Genomic DNA, 11193 nt, shown 5'->3' with positions numbered 1-11193 from the left:
GGTCTGACATCCCCCTGTTGCCATGGAGGTCTAAAGGATGACCATTAGTTGTGGTTCTCGCCCCGGGACTTGGGTCAGAGTACAGCCGAAGTGGAGCACTTGTGTCGGACTAGGGAGGCTGTGCCGTGCCCCCTGGAGGTCTAAAGGATGACCAGTAGTTGTGGTTCTCGCCCCGGGACTTGGGTCAGAGTATAGCCCAAGTGGAGCACTTGTGTCGGCCTAGGGAGGCTGTGCCGGGCCCCCTGGAGGTCTAAAGGATGACCATGAGGTCAAAAGGATGACCAGTAGTTGTGGTTCTCGCCCCGGGACTTGGGTCAGAGTATAGCCCAAGTGGAGCACTTGTGTCGGACTAGGGAGGCTGTGCCGTGCCCCCTGGAGGTCTAAAGGATGACCAGTAGTTGTGGTTCTCGCCCCGGGACTTGGGTCAGAGTATAGCCCAAGTGGAGCACTTGTGTCGGACTAGGGAGGCTGTGCCGTGCCCCCTGGAGGTCTAAAGGATGACCAGTAGTTGTGGTTCTCGCCCCGGGACTTGGGTCATAGTATAGCCCAAGTGGAGCACTTGGGTCGGACTAGGGAGGCTGTGTCGTGCCCCCTGGAGGTCTAAAGGATGACCAGTAGTTGTGGTTCTCGCCCCGGGACTTGGGTCAGAGAATAGCCCAAGTGGGACACTTGTGTCGGACTAGGGAGGCTCTGCCGTGCCCCCTGGAGGTCTAAAGGATGACCAGTAGTTGTGGTTCTCGCCCCGGGACTTGGGTCAGAGTATAGCCCAAGTGGAGCACTTGTGTCGGACTAGGGAGGCTGTGCCGTGCCCCCTGGAGGTCTAAAGGATGACCATTAGTTGTGGTTCTCGCCCCGGGACTTGGGTCAGAGTACAGCCCAAGTGGAGCACTTGCGTCGGACTAGGGAGGCTGTGCCGGGCCCCCTGGAGGTCTAAAGGATGACCAGTAGTTGTGGTTCTCGCCCCGGGCCGTGGGTCTGAGTATGGCCCAAGTGGGACACTTGTGTCGGACTAGGGAGGCTCTGCCGTGCCCCCTTGAGGTCTAAAGGATGACCAGTAGTTGTGGTTCTCGCCCCGGGACTTGGGTCATAGTATAGCCCAAGTGGGACACTTGTGTCGGACTAGGGAGGCTCTGCCGTGCCCCCTTGAGGTCTAAAGGATGACCATGAGGTCAAAAGGATGACCAGTAGTTGTGGTTCTCGCCCCGGGACTTGGGTCAGAGTATGGCCCAAGTGGTGCACTTGTGTCGGTCTAGGGAGGCTGTGCCGGTCCCCCTGGAGGTCTAAAGGATGACCAGTAGTTGTGGTTCTCGCCCCGGGACTTGGGTCAGAGTATAGCCCAAGTGGAGCACTTGTGTCGGACTAGGGAGGCTGTGCCGGGCCCCCTGGAGGTCTAAAGGATGACCAGTAGTTGTGGTTCTCACCCCGGGTCGTGGGTCCGAGTCTGGCCCGAGTAGAGCACTTTGGTCGGCTACCGGGGGGTGTGCCGTGCCCCCTGGAGGTCTAAAGGATGACCAGTAGTTGTGGTTCTCGCCCCGGGACTTGGGTCAGAGTATAGCCCAAGTGGAGCACTTGTGTCGGCCTAGGGAGGCTGTGCCGGGCCCCCTGGAGATCTAAAGGATGACCATGAGGTCAAAAGGATGACCAGTAGTTGTGGTTCTCGCCCCGGGACTTGGGTCAGAGTATAGCCCAAGTGGAGCACTTGTGTCGGCCTAGGGAGGCTGTGCCGGGCCCCCTGGAGGTCTAAAGGATGACCAGTAGTTGTGGTTCTCGCACCGGGACTTGGGTCAGAGTACAGCCCAAGTGGAGCACTTGTGTCGGTCTAGGGAGGCTGTGCCGGGCCCCCTGGAGGTCTAAAGGATGACCATGAGGTCAAAAGGATGACCAGTAGTTGTGGTTCTCGCCCCGGGACTTGGGTCAGAGTATAGCCCAAGTGGAGCACTTGTGTCGGACTAGGGAGGCTGTGCCGTGCCCCCTGGAGGTCTAAAGGATGACCAGTAGTTGTGGTTCTCGCCCCGGGACTTGGGTCAGAGTATAGCCCAAGTGGAGCACTTGTGTCGGCCTAGGGAGGCTGTGCCGGGCCCCCTGGAGGTCTAAAGGATGACCATGAGGTCAAAAGGATGACCAGTAGTTGTGGTTCTCGCCCCGGGACTTGGGTCAGAGTATAGCCCAAGTGGAGCACTTGTGTCGGACTAGGGAGGCTGTGCCGTGCCCCCTGGAGGTCTAAAGGATGACCAGTAGTTGTGGTTCTCGCCCCGGGACTTGGGTCAGAGTATAGCCCAAGTGGAGCACTTGTGTCGGACTAGGGAGGCTGTGCCGTGCCCCCTGGAGGTCTAAAGGATGACCAGTAGTTGTGGTTCTCGCCCCGGGACTTGGGTCATAGTATAGCCCAAGTGGAGCACTTGGGTCGGACTAGGGAGGCTGTGTCGTGCCCCCTGGAGGTCTAAAGGATGACCAGTAGTTGTGGTTCTCGCCCCGGGACTTGGGTCAGAGAATAGCCCAAGTGGGACACTTGTGTCGGACTAGGGAGGCTCTGCCGTGCCCCCTGGAGGTCTAAAGGATGACCAGTAGTTGTGGTTCTCGCCCCGGGACTTGGGTCAGAGTATAGCCCAAGTGGAGCACTTGTGTCGGACTAGGGAGGCTGTGCCGTGCCCCCTGGAGGTCTAAAGGATGACCATTAGTTGTGGTTCTCGCCCCGGGACTTGGGTCAGAGTACAGCCCAAGTGGAGCACTTGCGTCGGACTAGGGAGGCTGTGCCGGGCCCCCTGGAGGTCTAAAGGATGACCAGTAGTTGTGGTTCTCGCCCCGGGCCGTGGGTCTGAGTATGGCCCAAGTGGGACACTTGTGTCGGACTAGGGAGGCTCTGCCGTGCCCCCTTGAGGTCTAAAGGATGACCAGTAGTTGTGGTTCTCGCCCCGGGACTTGGGTCATAGTATAGCCCAAGTGGGACACTTGTGTCGGACTAGGGAGGCTCTGCCGTGCCCCCTTGAGGTCTAAAGGATGACCATGAGGTCAAAAGGATGACCAGTAGTTGTGGTTCTCGCCCCGGGACTTGGGTCAGAGTATGGCCCAAGTGGTGCACTTGTGTCGGTCTAGGGAGGCTGTGCCGGTCCCCCTGGAGGTCTAAAGGATGACCAGTAGTTGTGGTTCTCGCCCCGGGACTTGGGTCAGAGTATAGCCCAAGTGGAGCACTTGTGTCGGACTAGGGAGGCTGTGCCGGGCCCCCTGGAGGTCTAAAGGATGACCAGTAGTTGTGGTTCTCACCCCGGGTCGTGGGTCCGAGTCTGGCCCGAGTAGAGCACTTTGGTCGGCTACCGGGGGGTGTGCCGTGCCCCCTGGAGGTCTAAAGGATGACCAGTAGTTGTGGTTCTCGCCCCGGGACTTGGGTCAGAGTATAGCCCAAGTGGAGCACTTGTGTCGGCCTAGGGAGGCTGTGCCGGGCCCCCTGGAGATCTAAAGGATGACCATGAGGTCAAAAGGATGACCAGTAGTTGTGGTTCTCGCCCCGGGACTTGGGTCAGAGTATAGCCCAAGTGGAGCACTTGTGTCGGCCTAGGGAGGCTGTGCCGGGCCCCCTGGAGGTCTAAAGGATGACCAGTAGTTGTGGTTCTCGCACCGGGACTTGGGTCAGAGTACAGCCCAAGTGGAGCACTTGTGTCGGTCTAGGGAGGCTGTGCCGGGCCCCCTGGAGGTCTAAAGGATGACCAGTAGTTGTGGTTCTCGCCCCGGGCCGTGGGTCTGAGTATGGCCCAAGTGGGGCACTTGCGTCGGACTGGGGAGGCTCTGCCGCGCCCCCTGGAGGTCAAAAGGATGACCAGTAGTTGTGGTTCTCACCCCGGGTCGTGGGTCCGAGTCTGGCCCGAGTAGAGCACTTTGGTCGGCTACCGGGGGGTGTGCCGTGCCCCCTGGAGCCATGGGAGTGAGCTCCAGCAGACTGGTATTTTTCGGAGAACCAGGCCCACACTCCTCAGACTTTGTGCCCAGGGACAGGCCACCAAAATCGGCCGCGGCTCGTGCACTTTGCCCCTGCGTTTCTCCCAGAACCAGAGCCGGAAAAATCCCAAAATTGATGCCCAGAGATAGTCGACTCTGCCTGGAATAGATTGCCACCCAAACCCGCCAACTCACGCTGGTTTTCCGATGGCCTCACCTACTAACCCGAGCATGGTCATCGCTCGCACCTTCCAAAACCTCCAGGGGCGCAGGCACTTTTCATTTACTGGCCATAAGGCCGACCGCCTTAAGCGTTAAGCGATAAGCGAAAGGCTTAGTTTGGACTTAGTTTTTGGAGCGACGAGGTCGCCGTTTTGTCAATTCTGAACCGATTTTCACGCGGTTTTCGACTGCCTGCGCCTGGGGAGCCGCCCAGAAGCCCCAGGCAGTGTTCTGGGTGGACTTCCGGACCGGTCCGGACCCGGTACCGGCCGGGGGAACCGCACCACGCCTCTCGGGCGTTTCTACACCGATTTTCGCGGGGTTTTCGACTGCATAGACGGGGCCACCTGCTGCAGGGCCCGAGGGAGGGCCTTACTGAGCTGGGTCCGACGCAGGGCCCGGTTCCTGGAGCCCGCTGGGGGGGGGGGGGGGTTCTCTAAGGCTCACGGCGGGCTGCTGAGGGGCCGGATCGGATGCAGACAGGCGCTCCTCTGCCCAGGTCTTTGCTCCCCTGCCCCACTAGGAATGGAAGACACACTGCCAACAGCTTCTGGAGGGTGATGGGCCCTGCTGCAGACCAGGTCCGACCCAGGTTTCAGCTATCCCACCCCGCAGGGACTTAAAGACACACTGCCATCAGCTTCTGGAGGCTGCTGAGCTCTACTATAGAGCAGGTCCGACCCAGGTTTCAGCTCCTGCAGCCCACTAGGACTTAAACACACACTGCCATCAGCGTCTGGATGGTGATGGGCCCTGCTGCAGACCAGGTCCGACCCAGGTTTCAGCTATCCCACCCCGCAGGGACTTAAAGACACACTGCCATCAGCTTCTGGAGGCTGCTGAGCTCTACTATAGAGCAGGTCCGACCCAGGTTTCAGCTCCTGCAGCCCACTAGGACTTAAACACACACTGCCATCAGCGTCTGGATGGTGATGGGCCCTGCTGCAGACCAGGTCCGACCCAGGTATCAGCTCCTGCACCCCGCAGGGAATTGAAGACACACTGCCATCAGCTTCTGGAGGCTGCTGAGCTCTGCTATAGACCAGGTCCGACCCAGGTTTCAGCTCCTGCACCCCGCAGGGAACTAAACACACACTGCCATCTGCAACTGGAGGCTGCTGAGCCCTGCTGCAGACCAGGTCCGACCCAGGTTATGGCTCTCCCACCCCCCTGGGACTTAAACACACACAGCCATCAGCTTCTGGATGGTGATGGGCCCTGCTGCAGACCAGGTCCGACCCAGGTTTCAGCTCCTCAACCCCGCAGGGACTTAAACCCACACCGCCATCAGCTTCTGGAGGGTGATGGGCCCTGCTGCGGGCCAGGTCCGACCCAGGTTTCAGCTCTCCCACCCCGCAGGGACTTAAACACACACAGCCATCAGCTTCTGGGGGCTGCTGAGCCCTGCTGCAGACCAGGTCCGACCCAGGTTTCAGCTCTCCCACCCCGCAGGGTCTTTAACACACACACTGCCATCAGCTGCTGGAGGCTGCTGAGCTCCGCTATAGACCAGGTCCGACCCAGGTTTCTGCTCCTGCACCCCGCAGGGAATGAAAGACACACTGCCATCAGCTTCTGGAGGCTGCTGAGCCCTGCTGCAGACCAGGTCCGACCCAGGTATCGGCTCTCCAACCAGGCAGAGACTTAAACACACACACACACACACACACTGCCATCAGCTTCTGGGGGCTGCTGAGCTCTGCTGTAGACCGGGTCCGACCCAGGTTTCTGCTCCTCCACCCCGCAGGGACTTAAACACACACTGCCACCAGCTTCTGGAGGGTGATGGGCCCTGCTTTAGACCAGGTCTGACCCGGGATATAGCTCTCCCACCCCGCAGGGACTTAAACACTCACTGCCATCAGCTGCTGGAGGCTGCCGAGCTCTGCTGCAGACCAGGTCCCACCCAGGTTTCTGCTCCTGCACCCCGCAGGGACTTAAACACACACTGCCACCAGCTTCTGGAGGGTGATGGGCCCTGCTGTGGACCAGGTCCGACCCGGATATCAGCTCTCCCACCAGGCAGGGACTTAAACACACACTGCAATCAGCTGCTGGAGGCTGCTGAGCTCTACTATAGACCAGGTCCGACCCAGGTTTCAGCTCTCCCACCAGGCAGTGACTTAAAGACACACTGCCATCAGCTGCTGGAGGCTGCTGAGCTCTTCTATAGACCAGGTCCGACCCAGGTTTCAGCTCTCACACCAGGCAGGGACTTAAACACACACTGCCATCAGCTGCTGGAGGCTGCTGAGCTCTGCTATAGACCAGGTCCGACCCAGGTTTCAGCTCTCCCACCAGGCAGGGACTTAAAGACACACTGCCATCAGCTGCTGGAGGCTGCCGAGCCCTGCTGCAGACCATGTCCGACCCAGGTTTCAGCTCTCCCACCAGGCAGGGACTTAGAGGCACGCTGCCATCAGCTTCTGGAGGCTGCTGAGCTCTGCCATAGACCAGGTCCGACCGAGGTTTCAGCTCTCCCACCCCGCAGGGACTTAAACACACACTGCCATCAGCTGCTGGAGGCTGCTGAGCTCTGCTATAGACCAGGTCCGACCCGGGATATAGCTCTCCCACCCCGCAGGGACTTAAACACACACTGCCATCAGCTGCTGGAGGCTGCTGAGCTCTTCTATAGACCAGGTCCGACCCAGGTTTCAGCTCTCCCACCCCGCAGGGACTTGAACACACACTGCCATCAGCTTCTGGAGGCTGCTGAGCTCTGCTATAGACCAGGTCCGACCCAGGTTTCTGCTCCTCCACCCCGCAGGGAATTAAAGACACACTGCCATCAGCTTCTGGATGGTGATGGGCCCTGCTGCAGACCAAGTCCGACCCGGGTTACAGCTCTCCCACCAGGCAGGGAATTAAACACACACTGCCATCAGCTGCTGGAGGCTGCTGAGCTCCGCTATAGACCAGGTCCGACCCGGGTTCCTGCTCCTGCACCCCGCAGGGACCAAAACACACACACTGCCATCAGCTTCTGGAGGCTGCTGAGCTCTTCTATAGACCAGGTCCGACCCAGGTTTCAGCTCTCCCACCAGGCAGGGACTTAAACACACACTGCCATCACCTTCTGCTGGCTGCTGAGCTCTGCTGCAGACCAGGTCCGACCCAGGTTTCAGCTCCTGCACCCCGCAGGGAACTAAACACACACTGCCGTCACCTTCTGCTGGCTGCTGAGCCCTGCTGCAGACCAGGTCCGACCCAGGTTTCAGCTCCTGCACCCCGCAGTGGATTAAAGACACACTGCCATCAGGTTCTGGAGGCTGCTGAGCTCTGCTGCAGACCAGGTCCGACCCAGGTTATGGCTCTCCCACCCCGCAGGGACTTAAACACACACCGCCGTCAGCTTCTGGATGGTGATGGGCCCTGCTGCAGACCAGGTCCGACCCACGTTTCAGCTCTCCCACCCCGCAGGGGATGAAACACACACTGCCATCAGCTTCTGGAGGCTGCTGAGCTCTGCTAAAGACCAGGTCCGACCCAGCTTTCAGCTCTCCCACCAGGCAGGGAGTTAAAGACACACTGTCATCGGCTTCTGGAGGGTGCTGAGCCCTGCTGCACACCAAGTCTGACCCAGGTTTCAGCTCATCCACCCCGCAGGGACCTAAACACACACTGCCATCAGCTTCTGAGTGGTAATGGGCCCTGCTGCAGACCAGGTCCGACCCAGGTTTCAGCTCCTCCACCCCGCCATCACCAGCTGGAGGCTGGCTGCTGCTCCTGCACCCTGCCATCAGCTGCTGGAGGCTTCTGTTCCTCCACCCCGCCATCAGCAGCTGGAGGCTGGCTGCTGGAGGCTGGCTGCTGCTCCTCCACCCCGCCATCACCAGCTGGAGGCTGGTTGCAGCTCCTGCACCCCGCCATCAGCTGCTGGAGGCTGCCTGCAGCCCCTGCACCCCGCCATCAGCTGCTGGAGGCTGGCTGCAGCTCCTGCACACCGCCATCAGCTGCTGGAGGCTGCCTGCAGCTCCTGCACCCCGCCATCAGCTGCTGGAGGCTGGCTGCTGCTCCTGCACCCCGCCAGCAGCTGCTGGAGGCTGGCTGCTGCTCCTCCACCCAACCATCAGCTGCTGGACGCTGGCTGCTGCTCCTGCACCCCGCCATCAGCTGCTGGAGGCTGGCTGCTGCTCCTCCACCACCCAACCATCAGCTGCTGGACGCTGGCTGCAGCTCCTCCACCCCGCCATCAGCTGCTGGTGGCTGGCTGCAGCTCCTTCACCCCGCCATCAGCTGCTGGTGGCTGGCTGCAGCTCCTTCACCCCGCCATCACCAGCTGGAGGCTGGCTGCTGCTCCTGCACCCCGCCATCAGCTGCTGGAGGCTGCCTGCAGCTCCTGCGCCCCGCCATCAGCTGCTGGAGGCTGGCTGCTGCTCCTGCACCCTGCCATCAGCTGTTCGAGGCTGGCTGCAGCTCCTCCACCCCACCATCACCAGCTGGAGGCTGGTTGCAGCTCCTGCACCCCGTCATCAGCAGCTGGAGGCTGCCTGCTGCTCCTGCACCCCGCCATCAGCTGCTGGAGGCTGCCTGCAGCTCCTGCACCCCGCCATCATTTGCTGGAGGCTGGCTGCAGCTCCTGCAACCCGCCATCAGCTGCTGGAGGCTGGCTGCTGCTCCTCCACCCCACCATGACCTGCTGGAGGCTGGCTGCAGCTCCTTCACACCGCCATCAGCTGATGGATGCTGGCTGAACGCTGGAGGCTGGCTGCTGCTCCCACACACCGCCATCAGCTCCTGGAGGCTGGCTGGCTGCTGGAGGCTGTCTGCTGCTGCTCCTCCACCCCGCCATCACCAGCTGGAGGCTGGCTGCTGGAGGCTGGCTGCAGCTCCTGCACCCCACCATCAGCTGCTGGAGGCTGGCTTCTGCTCCTCCACCCCGCCATCAGCTGCTGGGGGCTGGCTGCTGGAGGCTGGCTGCAGCTCCTCCACCCCGCCATCACCAGCTGGAGGCTGGTTGCAGCTCCTGCACCCCGCCATCAGCTGCTGGAGGCTGCCTGCTGCTCCTGCACCCCGCCATCAGCTGCTGGAGGCTGCCTGCACCTCCTGCACCCCGCCATCAGCTGCTGGAGGCTGGCTTCTGCTCCTCCACCCCGCCATCAGCTGATGGAGGCTGCCTGCTTCTCCACCCCGCCATCACTAGCTGGAGGCTGGCTGCTGGAGGCTGGCTGCAGCTCCTCCACCCCGCCATCAGCTGCTGGAGGCTGCCTGCAGCTCCTGCACCCCGCCATCACCAGCTGGAGGCTGGCTTCTGCTCCTCCACCCCGCCATCAGCTGATGGAGGCTGCCTGCTTCTCCACCCCGCCATCACTAGCTGGAGGCTGGCTGCTGGAGGCTGGCTGCAGCTCCTCCACCCCGCCATCAGCTGCTGGAGGCTGGCTGCTGCTCCTGCACCCCGCCATCAGCTGCTGGAGGCTGGCTGCTGCTCCTCCACCCAACCATCAGCTGCTGGACGCTGGCTGCAGCTCCTCCACCCCACCATCAGCTGCTGGACGCTGGCTGCAGCTCCTCCACCCCGCCATCAGCTGCTGGAGGCTGCCTGCAGCTCCTGCACCCCGCCATCAGCTGCTGGAGGCTGCCTGCAGCTCCTGCACCCCGCCATCACCAGCTGGAGGCTGGCTTCTGCTCCTCCACCCCGCCATCAGCTGATGGAGGCTGCCTGCTTCTCCACCCCGCCATCACTAGCTGGAGGCTGGCTGCTGGAGGCTGGCTGCTGCTCCTCCACCCAACCATCAGCTGCTGGACGCTGGCTGCAGCTCCTCCACCCCACCATCAGCTGCTGGACGCTGGCTGCAGCTCCTGCACCCCGCCATCAGCTGCTGGAGGCTGGCTTCTGCTCCTCCACCCCGCCATCAGCTGCTGGAGGCTGCCTGCTGCTCCTGCACCCCGCCATCAGCTGCTGGAGGCTGGCTGCTGCTCCTGCACCCCGCCATCAGCTGCTGGAGGCTGGCTGCTGGAGGCTGGCTGCAGCTCCTCCACCCCACCATCAGCTGCTGGACGCTGGCTGCAGCTCCTCCACCCCACCATCAGCTGCTGGACGCTGGCTGCAGCTCCTGCACCCCGCCATCAGCTGCTGGAGGCTGGCTTCTGCTCCTCCACCCCGCCATCAGCTGACGGAGGCTGCCTGCTTCTCCACCCCGCCATCACTAGCTGGAGGCTGGCTGCTGGAGGCTGGCTGCAGCTCCTCCACCCCACCATCAGCTGCTGGACGCTGGCTGCAGCTCCTGCACCCCGCCATCAGCTGCTGGAGGCTGGCTTCTGCTCCTCCACCCCGCCATCAGCTGACGGAGGCTGCCTGCTTCTCCACCCCGCCATCACTAGCTGGAGGCTGGCTGCTGGAGGCTGGCTGCAGCTCCTCCACCCCGCCATCAGCTGCTGGAGGCTGGCTGCTGCTCCTGCACCCCGCCATCAGCTGCTGGACGCTGGCTGCAGCTCCTCCACCCCGCCATCACCAGCTGGAGGCTGCCTGCTGCTCTTCCACCCCGCCATCAGCTGATGGACGCTGGCTGCAGCTCCTCCACCCCGCCATCAGCTGCTGGAGGCTGGCTGGCCGCTGGAGGCTGGCTGCTGCTCCCACACACCGCCATCAGCTGCTGGAGGCTGGCTGGCTGCTGGAGGCTGGCTGCTGCTGCTCCTCCTCCCCGCCATCACCAGCTGGAGGCTGGCTGCTGCTCCTACACCCCGCCATCAGCTGATGGAGGCTGCCTGCTCCTCCGCCCCGCCATCACCAGCTGGAGGCTGGCTGCTGGAGGCTGGCTGCAGCTCCTTCACCCCGCCATCACCAGCTGGAGGCTGGCTTCTGCTCCTGCACCCCGCCATCAGCTGCTGGAGGCTGGCTTCTGCTCCTCCACCCCGCCACCAGCTGCTGGAGGCTGGCTGCTGCTCCTGCACCCCGCCAGCAGCTGCTGGAGGCTGGCTGCTGCTCCTCCACCACCCAACCATCAGCTGCTGGACGCTGGCTGCAGCTCCTCCACCCCGCCATCAGCTGCTGGTGGCTGGCTGCTGCTCCTGCACCCCGCCATCAGCTGCTGGTGGCTG

This window comes from Nothobranchius furzeri, unplaced genomic scaffold, assembly GCF_043380555.1.
Source record: "Nothobranchius furzeri strain GRZ-AD unplaced genomic scaffold, NfurGRZ-RIMD1 Scf032, whole genome shotgun sequence".
Taxonomy (NCBI): Eukaryota; Metazoa; Chordata; class Actinopteri; order Cyprinodontiformes; family Nothobranchiidae; genus Nothobranchius; species Nothobranchius furzeri.
Note: the sequence above shows the minus strand (reverse complement) of the source record.